At 45.1% G+C, this 10,976-nt stretch overlaps 1 protein-coding gene across 1 annotated transcript in view; it reads left to right on the top strand.

Annotated features, from left to right (window-relative positions):
* Positions 1-633: 633 nt before the first annotated feature.
* Positions 634-10,976, top strand: part of Rnf185 (ring finger protein 185) — a 38,659-nt gene continuing 28,316 nt past the window's right edge. Inside the window, exon 1 of the mRNA XM_005366102.2 lies at positions 634-761. The gene's annotated coding sequence lies outside the window, so the exon portion shown is untranslated. The remainder of the gene's footprint in view (positions 762-10,976) is intronic.

Here is a 10,976-nt window from a genome sequence, read left to right as displayed (position 1 = left end):
CTGTAGACCAGGCTGGTCTCGAACTCACAGAGATCCGCCTGCCTCTGCCTCCCGAGTGCTGGGATTAAAGGCGTGCGCCACCATCGCCCGGCTCCACTGAGCCATCTTGATAAAGAAATTTCACAGATTTGGTTAGAAGAGCCTCAAAGGTAGCACCAGTGTCATTTACACATTTCCATCCGTCACCATCATCCTTACAGTCTAGTACAAGGCGTGGTATCTCTAGAACTGGCTTTTTTTTTTATCAAGGCAGACCTTCCCTCCCCCATACTTTTTTGCTACCGTTGTTTAGCAACACAGTTTGCATCCCAAGTTTGCTTCGAAAACAACACTGGAATTCTGGTCCACTACTCGAGTGAATGCTGAGATTACTGCCGGGCACAGACAAGTTTTACACGCTGTTGGGACTCGAACCCATGTCCTCAAGAAGGCGAAGCAAGCACTCCACTCACTGAACTCCCTTCTCCTCCTCCCCACGGTCGAGGAAACACTATCCAAAGGCCGGACGTCCTCCGCTTCCGGCCCCAGGGCGGAACTTACGAGCCCCACATCTGGCCGGAGCTCGGCGCCGCACACACCAGCCTTTTCCGGCCGTAACCGGAAGTCGCGCTGACAGAGGCGGCTCCGCGTCAGTGACTGAAGTCCAGGTGGGAGGGGCCGGAGGTTCAATCCTTCCGACTGACGAGTCTCTGAGACTGGCTTGTCCACCGTGGGACCGACGGGGACTGGTGGCGTCGCCGACCCTCGCTGTGCCGCGGCAGGTACGTGACGAGCTGGGGCGGCGGGCCCAGGAGGCGCGGGACCCCTTCCGGGGCTCAGGGACTAGGGGGCCTGGAACCCGGGGCCCGGAGACAGCCTGTCTGAGTCTCGCCGGGTCCCAGAAGGAAGGTCAGGCTGGCGTCCTTGGGTACAGTTGGGCAAACTGAGGCCCCGGAAAAGGGAAGGGCGCGCAGCAGCTCCCCTTCCAGACGGGCTCACCCGGACTCCCTTGACTGCCTCTGGTGCGGGGCCGTCTCCCCCGTAGGGAGAGCTTCGGCCGGGTGGGGAACTGCGGAGGGTGGTGGACAGATGTGGGGGGAAGCGTGGGAGACCTGGATCCGAGGTCTCCGCCTCCCACACTTGTAAAACCCGCCCGCCCTGAGGTCCGCTGGGGTGCCGCTCCCCAGCCCCGGCCGGACTCCCCCGACAGCTTGTTTCGAATCTGGGTTTGGAACCTAGGAAACCTTCTTTTGAACGTTCTCCTCGGGACTCCTGTGCCCACCGCTGTTTGAAGCCTGGTCATGTGGGGCGCTCCCCCGCTGTGGATGCGGGGTTCGCTGGGAGGCAGCCGGGGCCGGTCCGTCTCTTTGAAACAGCCGTCTAGCTTAGGAGAGCCCACCGGAGGAGAGTAACTGGCCGGGGGCGTGGCGCACGTAGGTTATGGCAACGAGGACTCCCACCTAAACTTTGGGGCTGAAAGACGTACAACGAGGATTAATAGGTGGGTTTTACGGGAAGACAAATGTGTGCTTACTATTAAGAATTTAACGGAAGAATCTTCAGAAGTGACTACTGACTAGCTGTCTCGTTATGGAAGAAGATATACAGGTTTTAGAGGGAGGGCCCTTCCAACTTGGAAGTCTCTTATTCTAACTTGCCCTCAGAGTGTATGTGACATTTCCTTTGTCATTTGAGATAGGATCTCATGCTGTCTTCAAACTCCTTTTGTAGTTTAGGTTGTTCTTGAACTCCTGAACCTCCTGCCTCAGTCTCAGTGCTGGGATTCCTCATTACTTAGTATTATGCCAGTTGAATTTGAAGTTTCTTTGTCTTCCTTTCTTCTCTTGCCCTCCTTCTAGCCTACATCTGCTGTAAATCAGACCAGCACACACTTGCCTTATGTAATCTTTTCCAAGTCGTCAGGTTCACCACCCTTCTTTTCAAGGACTTTGGAACCACCCGGTATCTGATGAAGGTGTCGGAAGTGTTTGTTGTATTGAGAAACAGTGATCCATTCCATTGGTTAGTAATTTTTTTTTGTTTTGATTTTGATTTTTTTAATTCATTTTATTAGTCAGTCAGGGCCTCACTATAGCCCAGGCTTGTGCCTCAGGCTCCCCAGTGCTAGGCTATATCTGACATTAGTAATTTGTTTTCTAAGAATAATTTAGAAAGCCTCTGAACACTGTGAACTAACACTCTGTCTGTCTGTCTCTCTCTCTCTTCCGGAGTATTATGTCGCCCAGGCTGACTTCAGACTCAGGGTCTTGCTGCCTCAGCCTCCAAATGCTAAGATTGCTTATGTCTCCCCCACGGCTCTACTTGCCAGTGAACTGTGGATCACAGAAAGGAGGACTGGTTGCAGGTGTTTGGGTCAGTCTTCCTCCTAGCTTATAAACTGAGCCTTAATCTTTCCCCCTCTCCTGCTCAGGCTGGTCTCAAATTTTGGTGGCCCTCTTGTCCAGGTGCTGAGATGTGTCATTATACTTGTATGGCTTTAAATCCTTGTGCTTGGAGCTGTATATGTGTGTGTGTGCAAGTACTTCTTTGCTTTCTGATTGTTTATTTACTTACTTACTTATCACCTACTTTTTTATTTTGCACAGAATCTCTGGTTTAAACCTAGAGCTAAGCTGGCTGGCTGGCAAGCTCCCAGGATCTGCCTGTGTCTTTTCCCAGCCCTTAGTGCTAAGGTTACATATATATGTTACAGTGCCCAGCTTTCATGTATGTGCTAGGAATCTGAACTTGGATCCTAATCATTGTGCAGCAGCACTTACCAACTGAGCCATCTCCCTAGTCCAGCTTTTATTTTTCTAAAGCATAATCCCAGCACTTGAGGTGAGGTAGGTGGATCTCTGTGAGTACAAAGCCATTTCATCTTTTGAGTTTCAGGACAGCCAGAACTACATAGTAAAGCCCTGTCTCAAAATGACAAAATCGGTCAACTAAACAAAATACACATATATATGTACACACCCTCCCAGGTATGAAGGGTCATCTCATTATGTTATTGATTTACATTTTCCTCATACTGATAGTATTAAACATATTTGCATGTGCTTACTATCATTTATATACCTTGTAGGGTTTTTACATTTTATTTATTCATTTGTGTCTCTCTGTGTGTATTCCTGCATGTGCCACGATGGATGTGTGAAGGTCAGAAGATAACTTGCAGGAATCAGTTTTCTCCTACCATTTGAGTTTGTGGGGATTGAAATAAAGTTCTCAAGTTTGACAGCAAGCACCCTTACCTGCTAAGCTCTTGCCAACCCATTCATCTGTACATCTTATTGGGAGAAATTTCATTCAGTTCTTTTATCCATTTTGGATTATTTGTCCACATGTACAATTTTGGTTATAAATATTCAGAGTGTTTAATTAATCTCTGACAGCCCTGGGAGTAACTCAGAATGAGCTTAAAGCACAATGAGAACTTGCCAGTAACTTCCTTATCTGAAGGAAGTTGAATTTAGACATTCTATAGGCTGTATTTTAATCTTTTGTTGTTATTATTTTTTTTTCAGTCAGGTTTTCTCTGTTTAACAGTCCTGGCTGACCTGAAACTCACTTTGTAGGCCAGGCTGGCCTTGAACTCACAGATCCACCTGCCTCTCCCTCCTAGTGCTAGGATTAAAGGTGTATGCCACCACTGCCCGGCGATTTGGACATTCTAAAGCACAGAGTAAGTTGTCCATTTTAGACTGCTGATTATGCAAAACTTGGCACAACCCCAATCATTGCTGATCTAAGCAACCATGTTCCTGTGCAAGGGATACTATTTGTGCCCAGAAAGCACAGCATCATCCAAAATGTGGTAAGAGCATGTGGAGATCCTGTGTCTGTCACAGGCAGAGAGGACAGGGGTGCATGATACTGTGGAGTACTCAGGGTGAATGTAGGCTTAGGGTTCCGGAACTGCTGGCTCACTCCACAGTCATTGGCCCTAACCACACCATCATGAATATTAAAACAAACACCCCCGTCATTTAAATTGTTAAAGATTACTTACTTTGGGAAATTTAGAAAAGTATCCCTCTTACCTGCCTTGTCATCCGTGTATCATCTAAAGAGAACCTTTGCTGCAGTTGGTCTCAGTTCCTTGTTTCTTGTCACTGGGTACAGCGCAGGTGGGTGTGGGTGTGGGTGTGGGGGCGGGCAGAGAGGAAGAGGGAGGGTCAGTGTGCATGCCAAGTGTGCATGTGGACATCAGAGGACAATCTCAAGTGTCAGTCCTCTCCTCAAACACTTGTTTGAGGCAGAGTTTCTTTTGTTTTCCACTGTCAGGCTAGGTGACCCATAAATTTTCAGAAATTCTCCTGACTTTGCTTTGTAAGGGCACTAGGATTATGGACACTTTCATTACAGTGTCTGGTCTTCCCTGATTTCTGGGGAGTCAAACATGTTTACATAGCAAAGACTTTTATCATTTAGCCATCTCCCTGGCTCACCACTGAGTACATTTTTATAGTTGAATCAGTTGCCATACATAGTTCTTGTATTCTACTTTTTTCCAGTTATCATCATTTGAGATCGGCTCTTACTGGGTTGCCTAGGCTAGTCTCAAACTCCTGACCTCAGTTGGTCCTTCTGCTTCAGTCTCCCAAGTACCTGGGACTACTGGTCCAACCATTAGCAGGTAGCCTACCTGCTACCCAGTTTGTTTGTTTTGTTATCATACTAAAATACATAGAATAAAATGACCATGCTTGCCATCTTTAAGAAAATTGATACTGTAGAAGTATCATCGCTGTTTCTCTCCAGAACTTTTCACTTTCCAAGTGGAGCCTGCTTTTGCTGTTTCACCTCAGCTGGATTAGACATTTTGTTTGTGTACACACAGTTGAATGTGGAACCCTTGACCTCCAGGTGACTGTGGGACATACTGAAAGCTGCATTTCTGTGGTTACTAATCTGAGCTGGCTGTTCTGTTCTAAGACTAGTTGCCAGGTTGACCCCTGGGTGGTCTTTGTAACACCTGACAAACTAGTTCCCACTCTACCAGCTGTTCCTCAGAAGTACCTGGTGATATGGGCATGGTGGGTTTGTAAAGAAAGACAGCTCTTTGAATATGAAAGTGGATCCAAGATATGGTGCAGTGTGCGGAAATTTGTTACTGTTACATAAAAGTTAAATTCCGACTTGGCCCTAGACTCCTTGAGACCAGGGAACAGATCTTGTCAGGCTTATTTTTTATCTTTGAGCCTAGTTGGCGTTTTCTAAATGGCAGTAAGCACAGCTGCTAGAGGAAGCGTTAGGGTGCAAGCGTGATTTGTAAAAGCTGATGTTACAGACTTTCCAAGTGATACCTGGCTTTATGTTGTGTGTGTGTGTCTATATGCCTGTGTGCACAGGTGCCTCGTGTACATGTGCACTTGAAGGCCAGAAGGCAACTTCAGGCACCATCCTCTTCAGGCACCGTCCTCTTCAGGCACCATCCTCTTCAGCCACCATCCTCTTCAGGCACCGTCCTCTTCAGGCACCATCCTCTTCAGCCACCATCCTCTTCAGCCACCATCCTCTTCAGCCACCATCCTCTTCAGGCACCGTCCTCTTCAGGCACCGTCCTCTTCAGGCACCATCCTCTTCAGGCACCATCCTCAAGTGCCATCTACTTTTGTTTTCTTTAAGACAGGGTCTCACTTACCTGTGACTTACCAAGTAAGCAAAGCTGGGGAGCCAGTGTTCCCTGGGATTTGTCTTCCTTTCCTCCGTATGGCATCATGCCCAGCTTGTTTGTGTGTGTGTGTGTCAGATGAGGGTGGGGTTCTGGGGATTTAACCTGAGTCCTCATACTCACAAAGCAAGCTCTTTACCAACTGATCTGTTCCTCATCACTGGCTTTATTGTTTATGATCACAGATCCTCTTTGAGAACTATTGGAAACCGAAAAGAGATCATTATTTTGTCAGGTATTTGCTGTTTGGTATTAAACTCTTAGAAAGTTTTCTCCTTAATGTCACCCCTATTTATTCTCCTTTAATAGTTTGGTGTATTTTAGAGGCGTTTAGCTCAACCCCAGGGAAAACCTGAATTAATGATATTCTACTGACTTGCATGACAGTAGAAGCAAAACACTCCCTTATTTTATGAACTCTTCTTGTAGCAAAAAAGAAAGCAGGAGCAGTTATCACTGTTTACAGATGAGGGATACTGGCGAGTGAGAGGCAAAGATAAGTCTCATTCCATGTCCTCTGGCTCTAAATACTTTTTTTTAAATCATGTTTTACTAGAAAGTGACAGTCCTTAACTGGAATCTTTTCCAATCTGGAGAGCTTTTTCCTAGTGCAGCATTGCCCACCTATATTGATTTGAGTTAAAATTGCCAAATTCCTACTCATTTACGTACCTTATTTGATGTCCTCTCCCTGTCAGGTGTGCTGTTGAACTAGCAGTTGGGTCTTATAAGAGTGCACAGCAAACTGCCTAGTCAGTCTACAGTATGACTGCACACACATGCACATGACACGCACACAATAAACTGCATAGTCAGTCTACAGTATGGATGCACACACGCGCACATACACACACATCCCAGTCACGAATGCCAACCCAGATAACCTAGACTGTTTTCTGGTTGTATCCATGAAATCCCTGTGGTCTGTCCCCTGTACTCACCCCTTTCTATTTCCAAGTGTGTACCAAGACTGGGAATGTGGTTAGTGGGAGTACTTGCCTACTTTTGCAAGGCCCTGGCATCCATCCCTAGTACCTCCCGCTCCTTCCAAAAAAGTTTGGAGCAACAGTTGAAAAACAAGGAGTGAGTCAGCTCTGTAATACAGTTCTAGGTCTCTAAACAACCACTGCTCCTGTAGGCACTGACTCTCTAAAACTTGAATGGAGTATGTTGACTAGTGTTGAGTTGTGCTGGTTGTGTGCTCTTGGGCATCAGCTTTGACACACCATCCACCTTTATGAGGTGCTCCTTAGGTGCCAAACCTTGTGCTGAGTAATGCATCTGGAAGCTGGGACAGACATGAGGAAACACCCAAGCATAAGTCACTGAGGTACCATCTGCTACGTGCATGACTTATGGTTGGGAAGCTTTGCTGCTGACTGGCTCTGTGATCAACCAAATGACCTAAACTATTCTGGGTCTAATTTAACATCCCAGGAATACTAACATTGTTGTAGTAGTGTTGGCCTCAAGGCAGGCTGTAAAGATTAAATGAAATAACTCACACAGACAATTTTAGTGTGGAGTTAGTGAAAGTTACAGTAAGAAGTGCAAATGCCCCTGACTTCAACACTTCAGGTAGAAATCTTATTTCTTTGGATCAAACTGTGTCCCATACTGGATTTCTGTCAATGCATGGACAGTTACCCAGTCTGCCTTCAAGGAACAGTGTTCTTTGAGAAAGGGAAATTGTGACTCATTTGGCAAGGTAACCACCTGCTGCTTTCGTTGCTCTGTGGGGAGTGTAAACAGTACTGTTCCCTGAACTCAGAGTCCTTACCTGAATGGAGTCCCGTACAGTTTTCTCTGTGACAAGCACAAAGAGGAGATAGCTTGTGGAAAGCTACAGAATAGGTGGAAACTAAAATTCGTACTCAGAACTATCAAAGCTCTGTGGCATGATTTTAATGAAATTGTATTTATTTATTTATTTTTACAATACTAGGGATTGAACACAAGACCTCTCTCTCTAATGCTGTGCAAACTTTCTACCATCGAATTATTCTCCAGCCATTTTTTTTTCCTTTCAATTAAAATGTTTTGGGGCCTAGGAGGTGGCTTGGCAGTTAAGAAAAGCACTTGATCTTGCAGAGGACCTGGGTTTGATTCCCAGAACTTACACGGTGGCTCACAACTCTAGTCCTAGGGGATCCAACACCCTCTTTTGACCTCCTTGGACCTCAGACATACATGTGGTACAGGACATTGTAGGAGGAAAGGCCTGCTTGTTCGTCCCAGCTGCCAAGCTAGCTTAGCCCTGAAATAACCACACAGAAACCGTATTAATTAAATCAGTGTTTGGCCCATTACCTCTAATTTCTTATTGGCTAATTTTTACATCTTAATTTAACCCGTTTCCATTAATCTGTGTATCACCATGTGGCAGTGGTTTACCGTGTAAAATTCCCAGCGTCTATCTATGGTGGATCCATGGCATCTCTCTGACTCTCCCAGCATTCAGTTCTGTCTTCCCCACCTACCTAAGTTCTGCCCTATCAACAGGCCCAAAGCAGTTTCTTTATTAACCAATGAAAGCAACACAAAGACAGAAGGACCTCCTACACCATTTCCCCCTTTCTATTTAAACAAAAGGGAGGCTTTAACTTTAACATAGTAAAATTACATATAACAAAACAGTTATCAAGCAAGAATTAGTTATAATATTTATATCTACTTTATCTTTTATCATGACTAAGGAAAACTATAACTATAAATTCTTCAACTCCATCAAAGACTCCAGAAGGATATAATATTACCTAAATAAACAGGAAGTGCATTGAAGCAACTTCCAAAACTCTAGAATTGACAGAGACATCTCGCTGCCTGGATAGTCACCCAAAGTTCTTCTGTACTGTTGGGGCATCCATCTTCAGCCTACAGGCCCATAGTATCCAGCAGACTTTTCCATGAAGCAGGAAATTTTAAAGACAGTTCTGCCTATATTGGCAGTTTGTCAGTCACTTTCTGTGTCCTGCAGAATATCTGGCAGACTCTTTCATGAAGTAGAAACCCCGAAGGATCATTTCACCTTTAGGCAAGTTCAGTGGTCATTTTTCTGCAGCTGTTGCCTGTCCAGTTTAGCAGGTCAGGCAAGAGCAGTTGTTGTAAGGAGAGGGCTGCTTGTTCATCCCGGCCACCTTGCTAGCTTAGCCCTGAAACAACTACACAGAAATTGTATTAATTAAATCACTGCTTGTCCCATTAGCTCTAGCCTCTTATTGGCTAACTCACATTTTGATTTAACACATTTTTATTAATCTTTGTATATTGCCACGTGGCAGTGGCTTACCAGCAAGATTCTAACCCATTCCATCTCAGGCAGAGGATCCATGGCATCTCTCTCTGACTCTGCCTCCGTTCTCCCAGCATGCCCTTTAGTTTTCCCTGCCTACTTAAGTTCTGCCCTATCAACAGACCCAAAGCAGTTTCTTTATTAACCAATGAAAGCAACACAAAGACAAAAGGACCTCCTACACTGGAATGTATGTGCAGACAAAACACTCATGAAATAAATCTTTAACAAAAATGTATGGGTATTGGATTATTTAGGGTTTCTATGATAAAGGACCACAACCAAAAGCAATTTGGGGAGGGAAGGGTTTGTTTCAGCTTTCAACTCTCAGTCACTCCATCACTGGGGGAGCGAGGCAGGAGCTCAAGCAGGGCAGGAACCAGGAGTTAGGAACTGAAGTAGGGGCCATGGTGGAATACTGCTTACAGGCTTGTCCAGCCTGCTTTCTTACGCCATTCAGGACCACCTGTCCAGGAGTAGCACTGCCCCCAGTAGGTGGGTCACCCCACACCAATCATTATTCAAGAAATGTCCCACAAACTTGACTACAGGCCAATCTGGTTAGGGACGTTTCTTTCTCTCTCTCTCTCTCTCTCTCTCTCTCTCTCTCTCTCTCTCTCTCTGGTCTTTTGAGACACGGTTTCTCTGTGTAGCCCTTACCTTCCTGGAACTCTCTCTGGAGACCAGACTGGGACTAAAGGAGGTGGGAAGAGGGTGTTGGATCCCCTGGAATTGGAGTTACAGATGGCTGTTAGCTGCTGTGTGGGTACTGGTATCTAGATCCAAGTGCTCTTAGCCACTGAGCCATCTCTCCAGCCCCTTTTTTCACCTTTTTTGTTTGTTTGCTTCTTTGTTTTTCAAGACAAGGTTTCTGTGTGTAGCCCTGGCTGTCCTAGAATTCACTCTGTAGATCAGGCTGGCCTCAAACCCACAAAGATTTACCTGCCTCTGCCTCTTGAGTCCTGAGATTAAAGGCATGTATCACCACTACCTAGCTCACTTTTTATTTTGAAACAGAGCCTCACCAAGAGAAACACCATTTGAATTGATAATATTGGAAGAAAATATGAAAAGGCCGTCCCTGGATTCCCCTATCAACTTTGACTTGTACTTGGAAAATTGATGTGTTTCTTGTGTCTGCCATAGTACATGGACCAATATGGGTCCTGATAACTAATTAGTGAAGGAAACAGTGAATTTCACTTTAAACCTTTCTAAACTAAAAAGTACTCTACTTTCCATTTGAAAGTATGCATTCTCTTTTGAAAACCAAAGCCTTAATATTGTCAAGGACTTGGAGAATAAAAGCACTTTTTCATATTTATCAGAAATACAGACTAGTACATTATTTCTGGAGGGTGTTTGTTAAAATGACACACACACCCTTTGACTCTAGTTCTACTGCTAAGGTTTACCCTAAAGACATGATCTAGTTCCGTTGGTCTCCAGATCAGACAACAGGGTGATTGAGCTCCAGGGCTGGGAGAGTCTTTTCTTTTTGAGTATCTGAAGGTATTAGCAATACATAATTAAGGGGCTGGAACACTAGCTGCTTTTCCAGAGGACCTGAGTTCAATTCCCAGCACTCACATGCTGGCTAACAACCATCTGTAACTTCAGTTCCAGAGGGATCTGGCTCCCTTTTGTGGTCTCTTCGGACACTGCCTCTTCATGGTGCACATACACACAGACAAAACAACCACATATAAAATAAAATATTTTTTAAAAAATGAAAACTAAATAAAAATTGAAAATGAGCTAACTCTGGTAACACAGACCTGTGATCCTAGCTACTGGGGAAATGGAGGGAGGACAATTTCAAGTTTAAGGTCTGTCTGGGCTACAGAGTGAATTCAAGATCAGTCTGTAAAACTTAGACTGACTGTCTCAGAAAATAAAATAACTGTGTGCATGGTAGCCTAAGTCTGTAGTTCCAGCATTTGGGAGAAACTCACAAAGAGCTCTAGGACAATACAGGTTATAAAGAGACTCTGTCTCTCAAGAGTGAACTAAATGTTAAAAAGG

The sequence above is a fragment of the Microtus ochrogaster genome, unplaced genomic scaffold (assembly GCF_000317375.1).
Source record: "Microtus ochrogaster isolate Prairie Vole_2 unplaced genomic scaffold, MicOch1.0 UNK6, whole genome shotgun sequence".
In the NCBI taxonomy this organism is placed as follows: Eukaryota; Metazoa; Chordata; class Mammalia; order Rodentia; family Cricetidae; genus Microtus; species Microtus ochrogaster.
Note: the sequence above shows the minus strand (reverse complement) of the source record. Positions and strands in the feature narration are given on the sequence as shown.